The sequence below is a fragment of the Miniopterus schreibersii genome (assembly GCF_964146895.1).
Source record: "Miniopterus schreibersii genome assembly, chromosome: X".
NCBI lineage: Eukaryota > Metazoa > Chordata > Mammalia > Chiroptera > Miniopteridae > Miniopterus > Miniopterus schreibersii.
This window is the reverse complement of record NC_138104.1, coordinates 35,769,223-35,794,583: the sequence shown is the minus strand read 5'-3', so window position 1 is coordinate 35,794,583 and position 25,361 is coordinate 35,769,223. Positions and strand designations below refer to the sequence as shown.

The 25,361-nt window shown below is 32.1% G+C and overlaps 1 protein-coding gene across 5 annotated transcripts in view; it reads left to right on the top strand.

Annotated features, from left to right (window-relative positions):
• Positions 1 to 25,361, top strand: part of PCDH11X (protocadherin 11 X-linked) — a 674,530-nt gene that overhangs the window by 228,224 nt on the left and 420,945 nt on the right. The gene's annotated exons all lie outside the window — the stretch shown is intronic.

The window sequence follows — 25,361 nt, the reverse complement described above, 5'->3', positions numbered from 1 at the left end:
TATTAGAGTTTTCATAAATCTTTGGGAACACTAGTGTTATATGTAAAGGAGAAAAAGAAAATTGCTGTCAATTTTCTGTATGTATTTCCATGCAATAGGAAATGCTTCGGGAAAAAAGTCCTGATAGTTAAGTCAATATATTTACTACTAAAATTAAACAAATACAAGTACTACATTTAAGTAACATAATTAATATGAATCATCAAGATTTGCTAATTTCAGAATAAACAACCAGTGTCATGTCTTAATTTTAGTATTGGAACACTGGTTGCCTAGTACAGCCACAATTTTTAACTAGTGTGACCTTGAAAAATGGACTTCTCCTAACCTCATTTTTTCATTTTTATAGTTAGGTGATTGATTAGACTTTTATCCAGTGTATTTTTTGCTCTAAAATTTTAAGGTCCTTTGATTTGACATTGGCTAATACCAAAGTATTACACATTCTCAAGAAAATGATTAAATGCAATTGGCTGTGTTAGTAAAAGATCATACTTTTCTCAGATCTTAAATGTTAATAGAAATTATGAACTAATACTTGCAAGAAGTGAAGGAAAATAACAGATATCATTAGTTATTCAAAATATTGTCTTGAAATGCTAAGTTATATGCTAACACTTTGATTACTAAGTAATTTTATAAGGATACAGATGTAAAATGTGTCAGCACCACAGCAGTGCTCAGATGACAAGTCCTTTGTTATGGTTGCAGGCCTAGATGGTATTTACATTATGAATGATCACAGTCAACGCTGTGATTCTGTAATATTAAAAGATGATATCTTGTCAGAGATAATACATTTTATCTAGGAAATATATGGTTGAATGGAACTGTGTCAGAACTGGCAGGAACTACCAGAAATTTATGTAAAGCATAAAACTACTATATATTATTTACTTTTCAATTTCACTAAGTGCTGGCTCCATGTCTCATGAAAAGCTTACTGTAATGGTATCTTGGTTTACCCTATTGGTTAAGAGAAATGTATTACAACCTTCACAACTGTGTACCCATTTAAGCACTGTACAAAATAAACCTGAGAGATAAATTTAAGCAAACTTAGGAAATTGCAACTTCAAGGAATCTTTGGCTCTGAAAATGAGTCTTACACTTTCTGCATGTTGTTTTGGACTTCAGAAAAAAATGTGTAACACTTTCTCTATTTTAAATATGAGAAGAATTTTTGAACACATAATCATGTGAACTACAAACTAGGAAATGTACAAATTTTAAGTATACAATTCCCTTACACAGCACTGTTTCCCATATCTGCATTAACAAAGGTAAAAAAACCCTCTAGCCTGGCCAGTGTGGCTCAGAAGTTGAGCATCGACCTAGGATCCAGAAGACTGAGGTTTGATTCCTGGTCAGGGCACATGCCTGGGCCGCAGGCTCGATCCCCAGCAGGGGGCGTGCAAGAGGCAGCCGATCAAAGACTCTCATCATTGACGTTTTTTTCTCTCTCTCTCTCCCTCTCCCTTCCTCTTCCTGAAATCAATAAAGACAGATTAAAAAACAAAACAAAACAAAAAACCCTCTAAATTGTTGCCTTGCCATTATTTTGGGTTGTGTTAAACAGTATATTTGTTTTAAACTCATAAGGCTTCCTTCAATCCCAAATTAAATTTTGTTTTACTTGATGAATAATTCCAAAACCTGGAAATGTAATAACCACTACATTACAAAAGGCACTTTGCAGAGGAAAGGAGCAGCTAGTAAAAAGCTAGCATTTGAATAGTTTGCTTTATTTATACAGTTTACTAGAAAATTTTTGTTGTTACCATTTTTTAATTAAAATAGTCTAGGTTTTGGGGGGAAGAGCTTAGAAGGGTTCAGTTAATAGTGATTGAATTAACTTCTGAATATCTCACTTCATTGAAATAGTCTAATATTAACAAAAGATCAAAGATTTTTACTTAAATAATTCATTTACATATAAAATTAAAAGAAATTTGATTACAGTAACAAGAAAACTCTAGAGGGGTTGTAGCTAGCATGCAGTAATTGCACCTCTAGAGGATCACAGGTACTTGGTTAGACTACCAGAGTTGGACTACCTTATGACTGAAGAAGATTTTTTTAAAGAGTGGTTATTACACAATGACACAGCAGTCGACATAGTAATATAATTATTTGAAGTCCCAGTTTGATTGTAAATGAGTTTAGCCTACTTTCTTTAGCACCATCTGAGCCCATTATTCATTTGGCTATAGGTTTCTTTATTGATGTACTATAAATATTATTGCTTGTAACTCTAATTGTTTGGAGTTAAAATGAACTTTTCATTGGGCCCTGAAGACTCAATTTAAAACTCCCCCTCTTCCCCAAATCCTCCTGTGCTAGAAACTCATTCTTTAAAAGTCTTTTTTTAAGGTGGTTGCAAAAAACAAAAAACAAAAACACACATACAAAAAAAACACACCCACATACCATGTTTTTTTTACCTTGGAATTCTGCCATTCCTGAACAGTATGTGTGCAGCTATGTTAAATCTTTTACAACCCCCACCCTCATGTTGTAGAATCAAAGAAAAAAAATAGCCCAAAGAAATTCAACCATCTGCCATACTGAGATTTTGAAATCTAAAGAAGGAATGTTAAGTTATGGTCAGAATTTTTTTTTTCTTCCCAAATAGCACCTATACAACAAAAAAAGAAAAACTAAAATACCACAGAGCTGAGACTTCACAGGCTTAATTCACTTAAATCTATGAAATGTAAAATGCCATTCATTGCAGAGGATAGCCAGTACAGTAGCTAGTAGCCATGAGTGGCTATTGAGCACTTGAAATACAGCTAGTCTGAATTGCAATGTGCTGTAATTAAAATATATACCAGGTTTTGATCACTTAGTATGGATAAATGAATGTAAAATGTTATTGATAATTTTTGTATAGGTTGCATATTGAAATGAGAACATTTTAGATACATTGGGTTAAGTATATTAAATTAATCATTTGTTTCTTATTACTTTCTTTACTGTGGCTGCTAGAAATTACATATGTAGCTTGCCTCACTTTTTTGCTGAAGAGCTCTCTTCTGTACGCCAAGTAGTAAGGAAAATTTTGTCTGAAGGTTGCTTGATACTAACACATTCAACTTTCTTGTTTCTTATGTTATAGCTGATTAAAAATATAATAACAAAGGCATGCACTATTTATGGATTTCAATATTAAATATTAATATAAAATTACTATAGTTGATCACATGTATAGTGATATTAAGTATGCTTTTCAGAATCCAGAAACTTAAAAGGTAATTAGGGACTAGACTTCTCTTCACAATATCTTTGAAAGGGGACTATTCTTTAGGCCACAGAAATACTGATAACTGCCTAATTGAAAACACTGTTTATAAGAAGTTTTTCTATTGATGATAATGAGCTATCTAAACATCAAAATAATAAATAACTTGCACAACATAGGTTATATAAATAAGAAATGCTAAATGGAGAGTAGATATATGTTTCCTAAAGATTACGGGGTTTTTTTTGCAATAGAGGACAGAGTCATTCTACCTCATTGTGTTTCATATTTTGCTGCACTCAAAAATACAAACATTTCAAGGTTTTCTGAATTATGAGAAAAACAACCACACACATTTCTTTATTTTTATACATTAAGTATATTCTCAACAGACAAATTTGCACAATTCATATCTAATCAAATAATAATAATTATTTTCAAATGTTTGCTGAAAGTCTCCTTTGTTATTTAAAGTTGGAACGGTGACCATGCCAGATAAAACAGGTATGCACTGTATAGCATGGCTACTGTTGTTTTGCCCGGCAAGTATGCACGTGCAATGGCAAATAATTATGCTGAATGATTAATGAGAGTTAAAGAATGCAGATTTTAATTAGTTTAAATATTTCTTACTGGCTTAATAAGTCATCTAACTGCATAAATAAGGTGTTGATTGCTTGGGTTCTTTTAAAGCTCCAATAAATTTGAGTACAAAGTTTCCAGTTTGACCTCATTTCTTTGAAATTTGATGTTATCCCAGCTATAATCAGCAGAATTAAATAAGAAAATATATATGACTATAAAAGCTACATTTAAAATAACAGGCTAAATGGATTTAATAAATTTCAATGATTCTAGAATCATTAGGCTATATTATTCTGAGGAACACATTTTTTTTCTTTTGAATATTGTTTTCAATGATCATAATAGCTATAGCAGCTTATTCTCTTTTTGGTTAATGAATTTAAAAAGCAATAGTAACAATTATATCATTGTTTAAGATGAAGTATTAGACAGTCCTCCTTTAAGGAATTCTTTTTTTTTTTCTTTCTCAATACTTTGATCCTGTGTCCTGGGAAATCACTAAGAACTTGTATGCACGTCTGCTCATTTAGTTAGTCCTGAATTTTCTGACAATTCTCATTTTAGATAAGTAGGAAATGTGCTATAAGAAGAGAAATTACTTTTGCTTATTACAGTTCCCCAAAATTATGCTCTAAAGCTCAAAGACACTTTCGATTTATTAGCTAGTATGTGATTGGAGGAACCAACAGACATCTGGGAAATATCATATAGATTCAAATCAGAATGTCAAAGTAGGAGATACTAACTGACTAGATTTCCCTAGTGCAAAGTGTGTTTCTTTCTTTGAATTGAATGGAAAAACCTTCCAATAACTTTTTACACTGTTTCAGTTCCACAATTCTATCAGAATTGGAATTTTTTCCCCTCTACCTCTTTAAGACTATTTATTTTTTAGCATATCCATCAAAGTTGGAGATCCTTGTAGTGTACCACAAAATACTACCATCTTAAAGCTTACCCATTCATGTATAAGTCTTCTAATAATATTTTCTTATTGTTATGCTCAGATACCAAAGGAAAGAAATTACCTAAACAAAACCTAACACAGGTTGTTTTACTCCAGGGAAAAAGTATGTAGACTAAAATAACCCTTGGGATGAGGAAGTGTCTCATCTGAACATTTGAAGACAATTTCTTGTTACTAGGCAGTGAGCAACAAATTTTTTCATGTATTTATAGATAAATCATAAGTAATGTTCATAAGAAGCATAAACACATTGGTCTTCTAATTTTATACCTTGAATATAAAACATTTGTAAGGAAATTACAATCAATGATATAACTATATACATAATATAGAACTATCATGTTTTAATACAGAGAGAATTATGGTATCCATTCATTAAACTGGAAAGCATGTAATCTACCTAAATAATTAACAATTTAAATATTATTGATTTGATTTCTGAACAGCATAATCTCAGTAGATGTTAAATCATTTTGGCATTTTATGGTCATATATTATTATATGGTATCAGCGTTGTTACATTTTTTTGTTTTATAGTCTCTTTAATTTAGCTTTATCAAAAATAAAATGAAAGCCTATATTCTACATTCCTTTGGGGCAATGAGGCCATACTTACCTTAAGTAAGTTTTATTAAAACCTTTTCTTGCTTATTTAGAAACATTTAGAAAGGGAGGTAGCATGAACATGTGACAGCAGGTAATTTGAAGTTTGGTTAAATGAGCTGACAGACTGTTCAGAGTCTGATTCAGCACTGTACTGTTATTGCAATAATAAGTCTTTTGCAATTTGCTCCCATTTTTCTTCAAGATCAGCATCTCCATTCTAATGTTGGTGAAGTCACATAGATACTTCATTTATTTTTTTACGGTCCATAATTTGAACCACATTTTAAGAGTGGACTTTGCTCATAAGGAGTTATGATTGTATGGCATTGCTATGAGTCACAGATGGTAGAAATGTCAACATTTACTATTGCATGTATAAAGAGCTATACAGAGAATTGAATATTTTCAGATATGGTTTAAATAAATCACCACTTTTTATTGAGAGCAAGATAAGACAATTATAATGCATTTTTTCAAAGAATTCTGAATAATGGCAATATTTTTAATAACAAGGGCTGCATGAAAAAAACTCCTTGCAAAAATGGGTTCCAAAAAGTTAACGCATTAGGTTTGTAACCTCATCATCAGTATAGACAGCTTTTACAAACATTTAGAAAAATGCCAGTTTTGATATCAATATTCCAAATTTAGCTTCAAAGGGAATTGTCCTAGATTTTAAAATGGTAGGGTAAAGGGATACTGACATGAATATTAATAAGAATGAAAATCGTGGGAATAGTTGCATAAATGAGACAGACGTAGGAAAATGGAAACTAGGCCTTCGCGTTTTTCAAAAATGAACATTACAGAGAAAAGGAGACAGCCTTGAGACAGACTAGAGAACCCTGAAATAGGAAATACATAACAAGTTGTTTTAATTGCTAATGCATTTGTATTAACAGGGCAATCTATGGCAATTGTGCTATCAATAATTACTGAGACATGGTTAAGGAAGACAAAACAACAAGAGCTGATATTACCAGACAAATGGAGGTCCGGTAATTGTCTGCAGTATCAAACTCTCATGTATAATGATTTTTGAAGGTTGAGGTTTATGAGAGCAGTTCATTATGTATTTCAAACAAAGCACTATTTTGCTATTGTTCTTCCATCGACTGGAGTAGTAAGCACTGCAGCTGAAATTGTGCCCAAGGGATCCCATGTCTACCAGTTGGTTAACCTTGTGACATTCCACTAAAAAGCACCAGATTCTTTTGAAATACATAATTCATGAACCTCTCTGATTGTTAGCATTGATCAGCACTTGAATAAATTGAGTTGCTATCATATTAACATAAGGAGTAATGATGCTTTAGTGAAGTTTTGCTTTTTCTTTCTTTTCTACAGTCTATCGAGTGGTTCAGGCATTTCTAATTCTTAAAACAGGAAGTCAATTTAGAAGGCTGCAGAGTTATGAATCCAACTACAATGATAGCAGAAGGCTGTGAAGTGCATCTTTACAACTGTTTGCATTTCCATTTAAACTCCCAGATTAGGCTGCCAGTATAGATTTGTTCTCAGACTTCTTGTCTTCTTTGTTGTCAGATGTGTTTATCTTTGTATTTTTCAACTCCATACAAAAGGATTCTCAAATTTAGATAGGCTGATGGGGTTATAATTGCCCACTATGTCATCAGACAAGGAAATATAATTTAGATCCTCTAGGGCCTGACAAGGTAATGCACTGAAGACACCAGTTCTCTAAGGAGTACAAATGGAGGTAGCAGTGATCTCCATTGATGGAGGGAAATGTGACTGTTTTGTGGCAAAGGGAGAGGTTTTCATCTTCACATGTCGAAGAATGAGAAAAAGAATCCATTTGAGAATGTGCTGTGACGAATAAGTGTAATTCTACTGCTTTCTTCTCTCAACATAATTTGCACATTTTAAACCAGGTAATTATTTGAGCAAGAAGAAATCATTATTAATTATGATATAATGTTATGTACAGTTTGAATTATAGAAAAAAAAATCATTACTATTTCAATGCTAGCTGGGCCATGTTTGAATAGATTATTTAATATATGGCCAAAGGGATTCTGTGTTGTTGGTAAGAATCAGCCCAGTGAAACTAACCTTATTCTTGGGACAGAGCTCCCCTAGTGAGAACCGAGTAGGCACAGGTGTCCTCACATGATTTCACACCGAATTGCTGTTCTTTCTAGAGACACATCCATGCGCGTGTACTTGACCTTACTATGGTAAATTCTTCAACACTGTATTTGTGTGTAAGCAGTAGAATTGGAAAATCAGTTGCAGATTGCCTGTAAGAATGGTAAGTGTCTGGTGAAGAGAAAGGGAGTCAGAAAGTGACTCAATTTCCCAGCGTATCAGCATTTGTAGGACAAATATATAGTGATATGCAAGACATTAACCCTCAACATTTTTTAAAAAGTTATTTTGGTCTAGTATATTAAAATGTCCACATTCTTCATTTAGTTAGGTTATTACTTGGTATAAATAATTTACTACACATTTGCTAAAGCTCGTGACTTCATTTTTGTCCTAAATCTATGTGTTTTGATTAACTGTAAATTATATATGAGTTTTTTTTATTCACAAAGCTTTATTCCTTTCCACTTATTTACATTTTGCTCTACAAAAATACCCATCATATTTGGTTAATGTTCTATACACACTGGCTCAAAAAACTGAAAAAATGCAAAATAATATTTTATCAGACCTTTCCTTTGAAAAATATTTGATATATGTACACAGAAAATGAATAAAGATAAGTTTAATCATCATTATAGAATTTATTTCTAATAGATATTTGAAATAAAAATTTAATTTTGAACTATCATCTCTTGCTGAAAAATCCTTTGATGCCCTATGATGCATATGTTATTCAGATTTAATTGCTTATGTCTAACTTTGAATATATCTAGTTCCTTTTGAGTAATAGCCCACTTTTTTATTTCTTCTTAAAGGAATATACAAAAGACAAGGGTATGGAAATGTCTTTTTTCTCCCCTATTTTATACCCGAGGACAATTTGAAACTCCTGTACTAGCTTCCAACTGTTCTGTCATCTCCATTACTAGGCTGTCTGCCAATTGGATGATCATACTTTCCAATTCTCCTAGGCCTTAGTAATTCAGAATTTAGAACAGTATGATTTTGCCAAGAGGATTCACCAGGACAATATGCTGTGCCATCATGAATACTTCCTGGATATAGAAAGAAAAAGTTAGAATGTTTTTTAAAATATGATTAGTGTTTTGAAATAAGTAACATAGTATTTTCTAAAATCTAAAGATTAAAAGTATTAAAATGCTTCTTTGATTTGATTGTTTTACAGTGCCACACACACACACACAAATACACATTATTTTTGAGTACATTAAAAATGCAATATACAGGAGTGAAGCTTTTTCATTGCAGTACACATGTGACATTTTAGTATCACTAATGAGCATAGAGTAACAACTGAATTCTATGGGGATTTCACTCTAATGAAAATGCAAGGTCAAATCCTAAATCTGTACTTACATGTTCCTCTGTTGGTGTCCCGCACCCCTCCCACCCCGACACTGCATTTTCACCACAGAATACCTATGTTATTGGTAGTGTTTTGATAAAAGCTAATGAATTTGTTCCCCCATTGCTCACTAACTTTCAGGCTTTTTCTGCATTTCATATCTTCTTTTTGTCTGTTTGCCTGACTTTTTCCCTAAAGTTACTTTTATGAATGGTTGTACTATGTGTCTTCAAAATTCTATTCTTTATACAATATACAAATTTTTAATTTTCCAACAATAATTTATTTCAGAATATTGTAAGTTTTTTAGAGATATATGACTCTAAATAAGTTATGCCTTTTAATAAATAAAAATAATTTATTCTGGCACTAGGGTGGCACATCCCAAGCAATGAAATTTGCATTTCATTTTCACACTGTGATTTTTGTGGGATTTCTCATGCAGAGGTAACCTCTTTTTTATGTAGTGATCTCTATAGTTCTAAACTAGTTCTAATTCAAAGTTTTAAATAATGAGAAATCCTAATTGAGTGGCTACTTGGCAATTTGTCATATCTAATTTTGAAATTTAAATGATCCATAATATGAAAAGTTTTTCCATTTAAATGTTGTGCTCTACACAATGGTAGTGACTTTGTACTTTTGAATAATTAAATTTGTGCATATTTTGAAATTACTTGTGGATATGACAAGTCAGAAACCTTTACGTTGGGAAATCCCTTTTCCTGGAAAAGTTTGAAATGCTCTTCAAATGGCCATAGAATTGACTCAGAATTACTTTTTGCTCTTCAATTTCCTGGACAAAGAGGATCATTGAGTGCTTTTAGGCTGACCATTATGAATATGTTTTTCAGAAAAAATTAAGGAGTTCCACATTTTTAGCAAATTCTTGAAAGCTATGTTTCAACAAAATAAAGATAATAAAATTGCAAATAATAGAATTAGTTACCAACATACATAATCACAGAGGGGATCAAAGGCAAAGTATTTCCCTTACATACATTTTAAAGTAACAACAAGGTAGAATTGAAATATTGTTTAATATATTCTATCACAAAAGTCACTTGCTAGAAGATCAGTCTTCATTTGAATTTAAAATAATGAAGGGAGAATCACCTCATTCATGGACTAAAGAAGTGGAGGTTCGTTCTGAATGATATATATAAAGGCTCCTTTCACCATTATGAGCTTTGAACACATGGGACACTGCATCCATTTGTACTCACAGAGATTCTGTGAGAGGGCTGAATGAGCAGCTACGTTTACACATAGTTTAGAAGGACCAGAGCATGTGTTGTTTGGATGATTACCTGGGAGAAGTTGGAATTAACATGGGAGCTGAACTGAATAGATCTGCCAAATACAAGTCAATCACTATTACACAGAAATGTCCATCTTGTGATAATATTTTAATTCATAACGAGGTGTAAAATTTTGCTAATGTTGCTCCCATGTTTCTATAATTTTATCTTCCCCTCTAAGATTAGAAAACAAAATTTTAGAAGTCCTCAAGGAAGAAGTATGGAAATACATTTCACTGCACCATTTCCCTAGCACCTTTTCCTTTTTTCTTTTTACTTTCCCTCTAAGTTTTAATGATTCTAATTATGGTGTATATTCATGCCAAAAATTCATTATTTAGTGTTGAGCTCAGTTAATATATGAAACTATAGATTATGATTAGATAGCAAAAATACATTAATCAGAACTACACAGAATTTCAAGACATGAATCTTTGTTTTATTTATTATGTGCTCTCACTATTATATCTATGAATAGATAGTTATCCATATATAATATGTTTATATATTTATTCATATATAATTCCATATACTTATATATAAACATATAATATCTGTAATATATATTCAATTAAATCAACCTTAAAGCACAGATGTTTAAGAAAAAAATAATAATGTAGCAGATATGTCTCATTGATTCTAAGGATTTACTTTTTTTCCTCTTACACCACATAATCAAAGTAGTGTAAAACTACGTTTTATGCTGTGAGGTTATGTGATCAGAGCTTGAGTAGAGAAACAAGTTTAGGTGGAGTTGGATTCAATGCCAATGATAAGTAAGTATTCTTTAAATGTATTTCTAAGGTAGGACACAGAACTAATAAGATAAATGATTGAGATAGCATACATCTTCATTTCTATTTTGTTTTCATTAAGTAATATAAACTTTTATTTAATTAAACATATACCTGACATTAAACTAAAAGGCTAGCCTGGCCAGACGTTGCTCAGCTGTTGAGCATCGACCTAGGATCCAGGAGATAGAGGTTTGATTCCGGGTCAGGGCAAATGCCCGGGTGGCAGGCTCGATCCCCAGCAAGGGTCGTGCAGGAGGCAGCCCATCAATGACGACTCTCTCATCATTGATGTTTCTCTCTCCCTCTCCCTCTCCCTTTCTCTCTCTGAAATCAATAAAGATGTATTTATTGAAAAAAACAACAACAAAACACTAAAAGGCTAAACTGAAACATCATGTTTGAATTGGCTCATCTCATTTTTCTTCCCTTGGGCCACTAGCTAAAATCTCATTTGTGGTTAAAGCACAGACACAATTCTGGAAGTGTTCTTAGGATTGCCAGCAATCAACTGAGCTGGCTGTACTTGTCCAGTGACGCTCCAAATGCCCACTTTTATTTAATAATTGCAAATACATATGGATCTGTGTGTTCCTAAAAGCCTAATGCCATGCCATATTGGCCACATCAAGCAAATTACTACCTTGTAATTCATATCTATTTTACGGAAACATTTCTAGAAACTGCTCTTGTACCTTCATCATTTTTTTTTTGTTGTTCTTGGCTTCCTTTGTTGTCAGAATTGTTCATTTACAACTTGGCTCAATAAGCGCTTTATGTTATTAATTCCATGTGTACAGCTGTTTAGAAACTTTTACTGAAAGTCTGTGTTTGTTTGGAAATGAATCCAATTAAGAAATATAAATGACATTTCTTTCCAGCTTGGCAGGAACTGTGAGAGAGAAATTATTGCCAAAAGTTTATTGTTGTGTCTTCTTTTCGGTATGCTCCTTTCAAACTTCATGGCAGTAAATGCCGAAGAACCTCATGTATCAAACTTATAGCAAGCTGTGAGCCAGGTGTCTTCAATTGCAGGTCATATGCTGAGCTACATTAATCATTTTAATCTTTGGAATAAAATTCGCCCAAATTGAGTAACCTTATCCTCAGTGAAACTGTGGTTGCTAAGAGATTCTTTATTCTCCCACTCCTGAATTTTCACATATTCTGCCTGGAATAACTACAGGGAAAGAAAAAGGCACAGTTTGGGCCCACTGGAGACAGGCAATAAGTGTTTTAAGTAAATTTATACTGTTAGGTCCTTGAGAGTGAGGGCCAGAGCCACACTTTTATAAAAAACTCAAGCATTTAGTCTATCTTCATGTATCCTGCTGTCACTCAGTGAAAATCTGTTTATACTTACATGATAAAAACTATCCAGAAATTTGTACTACTTTTGATAGTCCTCAAAACCAATTGCAGTGTGTGATGCTTATGATGTTTAGGGGAAAAGAATGAATCTTCTCTGTAATTTCTCACAAAATCAACTCCAAGTTGTAAGTAGCCAAGGATAAATGATGGCTGAACTCAGTAGATTAATTCAAATTCTGAGCAAAGCAAATGCATTTTTAAAGTATTTCCACTATATTGACAGGTCTGCCACTTACAACATTTAGTAGGGTGTATGTATTCTGTATACTTTTCCTTTTTCTCAGGTGTTTAATTTTTTAAATTTCGTTTTGGTGGGTTTGAATAGGCAACGTATTGGAATGGTTAAAAAATGAAAACCATGTGACAAGGTACACATTTAGAAGCCTGACTTTCATACCACTCCGTCTACCCCACTGGTCCTCGCATCTATAGGTAATCACTTTCACTAGTTTCTTACACATGCTTCCAGAGCTTCTTTAAGTAGATATAAACAGCCTGGCCGGGCGTGGCTCAGTGGTTGAACGTCGACCTAGGATCCAGGCGATTGGGGTTTGATTCCAGGTCAGGGTGCGGGCTCGATCAATGACTCTCTCATCATTGATGTTTGTCTCTCTCTCCCTCTCCTTTCCTCTCTCTGAAATCAATAAAGATGTATTTTTTTAAAAAAAGTAGATATAAACAAATATCCCTAGGATGTACCCTAGCTGTTATAAATAGTCTTTTATAGATGGATACTGGGATTTACTTACAATTTTAAAATGGTAGTGTCATAATGAATATCACTGCACAAATATCATTCATATATTCCTAGAAGTGTGATTGTTGGGTCAGATGTACTTTAGAACCAATTTATCTAGTTCTGGAGAACTATTATTGCTTTTGGGATAGCACCAAGTTTAATATTTACTTAGGGAGAAACATCGGCTTTGTGATGTTGAGCCTTCCTATCCAAGGTTACGGCATGTCTTTTCCTTTCTTCCAGTTTATGTTCATGTCCTGAAGCATTTTTCTTATTGTCATTGCATAATTCCAGTTAAGTTTATTCCTAGGTATTTTATCTTTTTATAGTCACTATTGTAAGTCTCCTTGCAGTCTTAGCAAAGTGATTTCTGCAAATGTAAGAAATATGATGATATTGAGCAAAATTAGAATTAGCACACAATTTATTTTTATAAAATATATGCTGATCCAAATAGTTCATCTTTATTAATATTTAATGACCAGTTCTTTCTCTTACTAAGTTTATGATACCATAGTACAGTACAGGACTGGGCAATTCTCAAATATCTGCAGATTAATATATTATCTCAAAATTTTTCATATTGGAAAAAATAAAAAGAATCTTTTTATCTTTTAGTGATTTATCTCTTTAAAAAAACTCAAATCCTAAATTAACTATATAATTAACAAGATATCATTTATATTTTTTAATCTGTTCACTGAGATTTAGCTGTGTGACACCCTTTGATGTTAATGGGATTCATTGCTCAAATCTCAGTAAGTAGCTTGGAACTTTAACATGACTGTGAGGCAGTAATGTCACAACTGTTGTATCTTTTATGGATTTTTTAATTCATTTCATATATATATATATATATATATATATATATATATATATATATATAAACATTAATAATTAAGGTAAACACCTTTCACCTTTAAAGCATTGTTAACTCATGAACTCTAACATCTTTATAAGGGAAGTAAATAATTTTACCTTCACTTGATCAGATGGGTAGTAACATACTGAGGCCAAGCAAATCACAATACTCCAAGAAAAGGTGGCTATTTGACTGAACTGCTATTGGATGTAGGCATAGACAAATTGAGAAGTAAAATCCTGATTCAGAAAATTAGTGAAAGAACCTCACAGCATGTAGCATCGCTTGCTCTCAGGTACCTAGTCCATGAGCTAGCTTGGTTAGCTTTGCATCTGCTCTGCTCAACTTATCACTTTCTTTTATGTCTTTCCCAGCTCTTGCTGTAGGATAACTCAAGCCTCTCCAGTTACTTGGGTGGATACCACAAACTTCAAACAGCATTTAAAAGAGAATGGCATTTCCTATTATAATCAGCAATTTTTACCTTATTTAATTTGTTCATAACAAACATTTTTCCACACACAAAAAAAAATTGGAAGGAAAACTAATCTTAATAATATAGCATTTTTAGAAGAAGTGAGAGGACAGTAGCCATACTAAGTGATGCAAATGTAAAACTCAATTAAAGCGCAAAATAATTAAGCATAATATTTAGATAGATAGAATTTCATATTATCACATTTTAAAAGTATAACTTCCTTGAGCTAGTAACCATGCATAGAAATACCCTAGTCAAATTAATTTATAAGCACTATTTGATAGTTTGCAAAATGTCTTTGTGTGTAAGCAATATAAACTGATAAAGAAAAAAATTTAATTCTGATATTAGAATGCAGAGTTCCTTGACAAGCCAGTGAGTGAAAAGCACTTAATATTGAAGGTGTCCTGGATGTCATTTACTTTGTAAGCCTCATGCAATCCAAGATCTGTTTCTGAAAATACACCAGCCTCAAAAATAGATTTTTCTCACAGTGTCTACATCAGTATCAAAGGAAATATATGGTATAATTAAGTTCACTAGTTTATTCCTCGTTTTTTTATTAATATGCTGCAATAGCAATAGACAGGCAAGTGTACTCAGCCACCTTGGACTTGTGATTCCCTCAGGAGAATTCAACATTGTGATAAGAAAGTAAATAAAAAGAATTTAGTACTGTTTCATTGTATATCTATACCACATCTCCTTTATCCAATTATCTATCAAAGGACCCTTCAGTTATTTCCATCTGTTGGCCAACATGGATAGTGTTTCAGTGAACATAAAGGTGCATATTTATTTTCTGAATGAATGTTTTTAAATTTTTCAGAAAAGGAGTTGCTGGGTCATATGGTAACTCTATTCTTAATTTTGCGGGGATCCACCATAGTGTTTTCCATAGTGGTTGAACCAGTCTACATCCCCATCAGCAGTGAATGAGGGTTCCCTTTTCTCCACAACCTCTCCAACACTCGTTATTAACTCTCTTGTTGATAACAGCCATTCTAACAAATGTGAGGTGGTATCTTACTGTAAATTTGATTTGCATTCCCTTAATAGCTAGTAAAGTTGAGCATCTTTTTATATATCTGTTGGCCATTTGTATGTCTTCTTGGGAGAGATGTCTGTTCGGATCCTCTGCCCATTCTTTAATTGGGTTGTTTGGTGTTGAGTTGTATGAGTCCTTTGTACACAGAAGTGGGCAAGAGTAGGTTTACATTTGAGTAGGTTTACATTTGTGAGTACACAAAACAGACTTAATAAAGCTATTGTAATATTCATAATTTGCATGTCTTTTTCCATACAAACAACTGTAAACTTACTTTTCCCCATCCTTTTACTGTTGGAGTTGATGTATGCAAATACATATTTCCATTCAGTTGGTTGCCTTTTTGTTTTGTTGGTGGTTTCTTTTGCTGTGCAGAAACTTTTAACTTTGACCTAGTCCCCTTCATTTATTTGTTGCTTTTATTTCCTTTGTTTTTGAGGTCAAATTAATAAAATATTCAGTTAATTCCAAAGTCCACAAGTTTAGTACCTGTTTTCTTCTATGTTATTTATTGTTTAATATCTTATATTTAGGGTTTTGTTCCCTTTTGAGTTAATTTTTGTATATGAGGATAAACAGTAGTCTAGCTTCATTCTTTTGCATGTGGCTTTCTTTTTTCAACATACAATGGAATACTACTCTTCCATAAGAACAGATGAGATACTGCCATTTTTGACGACATGGAAGGACCATGAGAATATCATGCTAAGTGAAGTAAGTCTGACAGAAAAAGTTAAGAACCATATAATTTCACTCATATGTGGGATATAAAACTGAAAGCACCAAATGAACAAACAAGAAAAACAACCTGAAATTCATAGGCACAGACAACAGTAAGGTGGTTAGCCGAGGGAAGTGAATGGGGGAGTAGTAAAGGGTAAAGGGGGTCATATGGTGATGGAAGAATATTTGATTTTACCTGGTGGACACACAATGCAGTATACAGATCATATACCATAGAAATGTACACTTGAAACCTACATAATCTTATTATCCAAAGTCATCCCAATAAATTTAATTTTTAAATTAGCATGAATCAATTTTGAATATTAAAGAAATAGCTGAAGCAAATATTTAGCAGAAGCTTAGAAAAATTCAAAACACTATCATCTTGAGGTTAGTTTTCTTCATTGAGTTTTACCTTCCATACTTCAATATGATAAAAACTTTCCCTCAGTCTATCAATATAGGTTAATGTTTCACCATTATGGTATGAATATAATGCAGAGTGTTCTGTTTCCCACTGTGACTTTTACCACAAAAATTGCTTTTTTATAGCAGTTTGTGAGAGGAAATTCTATTTAAATAGAATTCCAATAATGCATTTGTAAACATGACCTTTATCCTTTGAACTACTGAGTGTTAACCTTGCTATAAAATGTTTTTCCTTTGGTTTTTGAATAAGTTGTAAGTAGGGATATAGAATTAAAATACAAAGGTAGTTATGGTCAGAGTTACCTTAGATTAATCTAAAATGTACATTTCTAAACATTGGATAATGGTATATAAAATATTGTATTATTATTGTTAAGAGCATTATAATGTTATAAAATTATTCTGCGAAGGTCCATTTATTGAAGAAAACATTATAATTCAGCAATTTATCAGAGGAGCTGAAATTCTTTTCATCAGTTCATCTTTTTGAAAAGTTACTTCATAAATGAAATACCTGTTTTTAATAGATTAATTAGTCCTTAAATATAAATCAATCATATGTTTAAAAGGGTTTTAGTTTTAAACTTACACTTGAAAGCTTGTGGATAAAACAAATTAGAAGTTTCAGATTACTGAAAATGAAGAGATTTTTTTGTTTAGCTTAGGTAATTCAGTTAGAATTTTAAAAATCTTAGGATATTTTAAAGGAAGAGAAAAATAAAATTTCAGATAAAGAATTCACAGTGAGAATATCAGTATACACTAAATATCTAAAAAATGAAAGAGAAAATGTTGAGTTTCAGATGACATCGTATCCCCATCAGGCTCTGCTCTGCTTTCTGGTGGAACCAGGGTATACAGATGACCTTTTTAAACATAGGTTAATCTATAAATCTAGTCAGCATCGGAGGCATTCTGGGACTTTGGTAGCTGCACAAACAGCAAATATTTTCACCTGGAGAAAGTGCCTAAATCCTTAGTATTCTTTGCAAAAAAAAAAAAAAAAAGATTATCATGAGTCTTATTTAGTTTAATCTGCATCAGTGATATTTTGTTACTAACATTCTCTCTTCAAATTAGGAGGCTATGAAAGTAAGCTCTATATTTTCCTTAAATTTTATGAACTGGATTTCAGTCATTTAAGATGAAATTTACATACACGCACACACACAATGTATATACATACATGTGTATATGTATGTATATGTATATATATATATCCCCGCTTCAAAGTTAGCATATATCTTCCCAAGATTGTGAGGAATATGTTCATATTTAGAGTGACAATAATAAAAAATACATCAATTTAGAAATTTCATATCTTACCTTAATGTGTGTATTGATAAGAAAGGATTTTTTTCCTGAAAGGGTAATTGTCCATCTATTAGAAACTGCGCAAATGGGCTCTATCTACTAGTCTCAAACAAAAATGTAATGCTACTTGGTGAAAGTAAATTTCCTCAAGTTATAATCAATATTATATATATATATATATATATAATATTGATTCCAAACATGCTCCCTTAAATTGAAATAGCATATGCAGTCCAATGCCACCATTTTACAAGAGGAGAAATTGAAATCCTGAAAGATAAAATAATTTTTCCAAATCATATACTTAATGACAGAACTGGGTTAACCTCTTTCTTACAGCCCCCCTCTAAATGTTAATTTCACTAAACTTCACTGATTATCATTCAACCTACCATTGTGGGGAATGCAAAACAAAGATACAAACTATAAGTCTTGCCCTCATGGAGCTTGTAATTTAGCAGCGGAGACATTCAAAATGAAAACTGCACATGATCATGACAGGTAAGAGGTGTACTATTTGTCCAGAAGAAATACGGACAAATATCCTGGTGCGCTTGTAGGATTAAGAGAGGTTTGGTAAATGGGTAGTATCTGAGGGTAGGGTGAGACTGTGATAAGAAATATTATATTTATTATAGTGTCATACTGTTTTAAAATTTTTAAATTAATTATTTCCCAAAAAGTTTAAGAAGTTTTTGGTACTTTGTTTTTCTCCCAATGCAAAATGAAACTTAATTAAAATATTGATTATTTTGATCATGTAATTGCTAATTACTATAATTTGTATGGCTAATCGGATTAACCATGATCATTTTTTAGCTAAGGAGATTTATTATGTTTTCATATGCCATTTTTATATCATCATGTTTCTTGGTTATATTATTTTTTTTTTAATTCACCTCTCATTCATTCCACCACAATGCTTCATTCATTATCAAGCTTCTAATAATGAGTTAAGAAAATTTTTGCTATTAATCTGTTTAGCAATGTTTCTCCCTTTTAAAAAAAAAAATCAGAACATCTGAGTTCTAATGATAATTGTTTAAGTCGATCATTTGGAGATTACCAGAAGAATTACTTAAGTTGTTTCAGTGTAAATTACTTAACTTTAAAGAAGACAATTATTTCTGTTTTGTGTTTTTTATGCAAGTAATTAACATCAGGGATAATTTTTTATCTGAGACATTTATTGTTTAATTTTTCTGCACTGTATGTTTAAAGAAACAAAACTAGAGAAACAACACAGAAATACTAATTTATCTGAATCTAAAACTGCTCTAAAAAATATCTATTACATTTTTTAAAAGATCCTTTAATGGCACTCAGCTTAAATAGACATTTTAAAACTATTTGCACATCCTACATGTTTTAGGAAGGTCAGTGAGTGCATGTGGGTTAGGTACAGGGAAGTACTACTCCTATGTCAACCACAATAGCTGCACTTTTATCTATTTTCTCTACTGTGGCTTTGATTCTGTTAAGTTTCCATTAAAAGGTGGGGAGATATTTTACAAAGTTTATTTCAAATTTTTGAAAATCACTTGCAGAAAGGACAAATACCAAAGTTATTCAAAGTTCTCCACATCCTCCTTTTATTTTCTGCTTCTTTTTCCTCTAAGCATTTTGTGTCATCCAAGCTTATTTCCTAGACATTATCTAAACTTACCTTTTGGTTTTCTTGCTCTCTCTGCCTTTGTGTAGACTTGTAAGCTCCATCTTGGAAGCTGTCATTTACTTCTTTCCATCCCCCGCACTCCTATCAAAATGTCATCTGCCCTTTCAACGTTTGATTTAAGTTAAACTTCTCCCATGAAGTCTTTTAAATCATAATAGCAGGAAGCTACCTCTATATTCATTGCCCAACAGTACCATTTATCACTCATTCTTATCGCCACTTTATATTACTGTTATCTATATTGAATATATTAAAATTTCCTTACTTTTCACTGAATATGTGTTGAATGAAGAAAAATAAGTGAATTATTCCTGGATTACAGGTTTTGCAAAAGTAATAAAGTTTTATTGTTCTTCAAGTTTCAAAGACACAAAAAAATAAAAATATATGTGTTTATCTAAATAGCTATTGTGCAATGTTATAATTCTAGGAGTCTTTAACAATCCTGTAGTCTCAGATTCAGAGTTTCTCTGAGTGATAGTTGCCTATAATTTAAAATTAAAAGTTCATTACTGTACAGCAGTACATTTTGTATGAATTGTTGGTGTATGATTTAATTAGTCCTTCAAAACTTTACTTTCTAATAATTAGAATTGTATACCTGAAATATATTTTTTATTTTTCTTGAGAATTTTCCTAAACCTGGAATTAATCCATTAACACATGTCTTGTATTCACATATCATTTTGAAGGTGTATGTATTTCTTATAGCTTCTAACATATTATTTAATTTAAAAATAGTTTCTGCCCGGCCGGGCATGACTCAGCGGTTGAGCGTGGACCTAGGACCCAGGCGATCAGGGTTCGATTCCCGGTCAGGGCACATGCCCAGGTTGCGGGCTACAGCTGATCAATGATTCTCTCATCATTGGTGTTTCTATCTCTCTCTTTCCCTCGCTCTTCCTCTCTCTGAAATCAATAAAGATATATTTAAAAATATAATTTAAAAAATAAATAAATAAATAAAAATAAATAAAAATAGTTTCTAATTTTAAAATTGACACATGATGACATTTAGATTAAATTATCGAACTGAAGAGGAAATCAAGAAATATCTTTTCCTAGCCTCTTTTTTGGACAATCTGATTAACCTATTTCAACTTTAATGACATTGGTGGCCAAAACCAATATTAATACATTAGCATTGATGCAGTTGTAGACAGATGTAGAAATCTACAGGAAAAATAAATTCTTAGAAAATTATTCTACCTGTTTTCTTCTTTCAGCAAAAATATTTTATAATTAAAATATCAATTTTAGAGGTGCAGTATTGTATAATACATATAGTACTGTCCTGAATACTGTTAGGAATTCTGAGTAGGAATTAACTGTGTGTCTTTAAGAAAGTCTCTTCCCCTATATGCACCTGAAATTGTCACCTCTGTAGAATGATGGTTTGGAACTTGTAGATATCTAAGGTGTTTCCTCTAGTTCGAGCCTTTATATCTTTAGACTTACACAATGTAGGAAAAATCCTCAACACGTAATATCATATTTACACAAATACTCTTCAGAAGAAAAAAATACAAAAGGACCTGTATATACTCCTAAAGGTCATTCTTCAAAATTCAATATTTACTCCATGTAATGCATGGGAAAGTTCACTGATTAACTTTTTTGTTAAATAAAAAAAATAAAAAAAAAGTAATTTTATGTCCAGAAGTTGATTTCTGTGGCAGTAGAAATTCTTCCATGCATTGAACAGAGGAAGAAAAAAATGCCTCAAAAGTGTACTTTAAGGGAGCTATATTCAATTTCACAGGAAAGATTCAACATCTCTAGTAACCCTTGGGTCCCTTCAATGTAGTGTTCTAATTTATACATCAAAGTGAGAACAAGCATGCTGAAACATAAGGCCTGAAGAAACAATTCAATGTTTCTATCAAAATGTAGTTCAGCAGTTACCCAGTCCATGAAATGCTCATTAACAAGCTGAGGCAATATGCACCAAGTATACAGGTTCACCTTTGCATATTAATGAGAAATGTGTAATAACATTTATGGCTCTTGCTGTTCCACATGCAGGGAACATTGAGATTAGAGCTGGGCTATATAAATGTCAAATGGATTTATTGTCATGCATACTGCTGTTTTAAAACAGTAGTCTCTTAACAACCACAAATGCCCTATTTATATTCAGGTACTTGGCACCTACTAACCTTATTTCTTGAGCCATGGATTACTTTTGCTATAGATTTCCAACCTACAACACAGATCTACCACCAACAGTTTTATGAAGTCATATGCCCTTCAGAAACAATGCAATTTTTGTTTTCTTGCCATAATAATGTGCATTATCCTAATGTTTCATAAAAATCTTTCATTTAAAGGGGTAAACCAAAATGTCAGGTAAAAAAATGCAACTAACTTGTAACTAAATAAGACTCTAAGTGATGGAGTTAAAATAATGGTTTTTACTTTACTAGCAGCATGAGATCTCTTCAATATAAAAACTCCAAGCCCCAACAAGAAGGGAAGAGAGTGGGATATATGCATTTATTCATTCATTTCTAAGCATTTTTAAATATTTTAAAATCAGAAAACAACTAATATCAACAACTTAGCTAGTATCTTCTCCATTTCTAAAAAGTCTTGCCTGAGCAACTCACCCTCAGAGCCCTGCTCCACATGTGTTTGATTATGAATTAAATATATATCTTTAAAATTTAGTAGTTCTATAATATTTAATTTCAAAGCTATCACATTTCAAAATTTATTGCATTTTTGTATGCAAACTAAGCTTGCATATTTTTGGTTTGGTTGTAGTGCAATACTAAGAAAATCTGATAAATTATTTTAAAAATCAAAGTGATACGGTGGAACCAGACCTTATCAGTAGAAAATTATCTATACATCATAACTTTTTGGAGTATAATATTGGGTGTAGATATTCCACATTAACCAAAATCACTTTATTAGAACAAATTGAGAATTAGAAAAATGGAGATGGAATTGTGGAAAGCCCAAAGCAATTCAATAACTTCATTAAACAAAGTTAACTCATTAGGCAGAGTTCATTGTTTTCTGTTATTAGTTCCATTATTTCTGTTATTTCCAAATAAACTTCTTTACAGAATATATGTATTTAAGCCAGGTTGAACAGCTATCATATTGCTTAGGAAATTGTGCATGCTCTTAAATGCATGTCTAATACCTAAGATGTACTTATGTATTTTCTGTTTATATTTTTACATTTCTTTGTTTATCTGTGAAGTAAAACACATTTTTAATTTTCTTTGCAAAATCTAAGTAGAAACTTGACACAATAGTATTTTTAGTCTTCTTCCATGACTCCCTTCCTCTTGCCAGTCCCTACATTGCTTTTTCAGTTCTCCTTAGATATATTTCAGATCAGCTACATTTCAATTGGTTTTTCAAGTTGATTGCTCTGTAGTTTAGCTATAAATTTGGTCTGTGGTTGGGAACAAGTGCACACAGCCTCCAGCTATTCTGCAGCCATCTTGAAGCTCTGCCTTGTACTTTTTGAGAGAAGGAATAGCATTTTGTTGTAGATTGTCAGGTCCATTAACATGACATTGTAACTGTTTCAAAATACACTGTATGTTGAGAAAGGAGGAGAAGAGTATACTAGGATGGTTTTAAAAAAAATACAAAGTTATGGCTCTACCATACACATATATACTATGTAGTAAAGATAATGACTTAGAGAATGGCAACGTAATTTTTCTTAAGATGTTTGAGTAAAAGAAAAAACTTGTAGTTAAAATGGAGATTAAGAATATGAATAATTTTATTTTGTATTAAATAATTTTAGATTCTAATTGCCAAATTCATATTTTACATATTTTGATCTTAAGCCTTATATTCTTACGGTGACATTATAGTGAAATAGTGATACCTTTAAGACTGATAAGTGCAGGAAGCCATATGTAGTTGGAAACTAATGTCTTGTTGCAGAAAAGGACTTATCTTTCAACAAGTGACATGACTATGATAAGTGAAAATAAAATTTATTCAAACATTATTTTGTCTCCTCTGGCATAAATGTTTTAGCTGAACAAAATGAATAACTGTGGTTATCTGGGGTGTGTGCACATTTAATTATGACTTCTTTAATCATGTAGTATTGATATTGTAAAAAGTATTTGTAGGTCTAGTACACAATTGTGTATTTTTTTGTTCTAGTCAATTATTAAATTTTCTCACCATACTTCATTGTCTTGATAGGATGAGCAGGTAGCATTGGGCAATAATAAAATATATTTATTATTTTTTATGCTAATTGGTTTTTATGAGTTATACATTCTTATACGTTTAGTGTTATGACATTTATTTTCAGACATGTTTTTTAACTTTTACAATTAACCCTGACACTTCATTAATTAGCTTAGGTCAGATTATGTCAAATCACTAGGGTGCCTGTGCTATCAATGCATATTTTCCCTAATCGGTGTGTAATCTGTTACACAAGGCTTCTTTGATCTCTTAGAGCTCTTTAGGAATAATCGAATAGAGGGGCCAAAATCTAATCCATTTAAATGTTCAAGAATAACATCAAAGTTCTTTCCATTCTTTTTTTTTTTTTTTTTTAATATATCTTTATTGATTTCAGAGAGAGGAAGGGAGAGGGAGAGAGAGAGATAGAAACATCAATGATGAGAGAGTCATTGATCCGCTGCCTCCTGCATGCCCCCCACTGGGGATCTAGCCCGCAACCCGGGCATGTCCCTGACCCGGAATCGAACCGTGATCTCCTGGATCCTAGGTCGATGCTCAACCACTGAGCCACACCTGGCCGGACCTTTCCATTCTTAAGTGACTTTAAATTTTTACTAATTTATCTTTAAATGTTTAGAAATTAAAGAAAACGAAACATTATTTTTTGAAGGGGGGGATGTATGATTAGGAGGAAATAATAGGTTTTTTCTCAATTTACTTTGTACCCAAATACTTACCATCTTAAATGACAAAGGGCAAAATGCAGTAGCATGTTCCTTTATAAGCAATCACCTCTCCCACCTACAAGAAAATAATTTTAAAAAATTTAAAGTAACAATGCCAAATTGATAAAAGAAGCAGTCACCTCTTGAAAAACCAAATCCAATTAGAATTTTAACCATATTATTCCAATGCCTGAAATAAACATAATAGGGACATTTCTGAAACATTTTTTTTTAATTATTGAACAGTAAACTGGTTAGTGTATCCTCGCTCTGCTTGTAACTAGTTTCAAAGTATCTGATTATCTAACCACTATGCTGTACACCTGAAACTAATACAAAATAAAGTTGAATACAAACTGTAATTGAAAAATAAAATTTAAAAAAATGCATAAAATGGTTTCATAAGATGTCTCTATTTCATAATCATCTTTGTTTATTTTGTACTTAAAATGACTGTTGTATTTCTGAACCTGGCTAGAAATTCCTCTATAAAGAAAATAAAATAAAAAGAGTCAACGAATGTCACATAAAATGGTGGTATAGTGAGAATGAAGGCCAAGTGATACTCTTGAGTACTTAATGTTCATATTTAAGAAAATTAAAATCTCAAAGTATCGCCCTTCATTCACCCTATGCTTCAACCAGTTGGTCAACCTATTGTTCTTATGATGTGAACAACTTTGTCCTGCATCCTTGGGGAAAGTTTATGCTCATCTGAAATGCTTTCCCTTTCTCCTCAATCCTCACCTCTGCATGTTGACCTGTGTAATTTTTTATTTAATGTCAAATCAACTGTCTTTATTAAGTATTCTCATTTTAATTTCCCCACTTAGATGA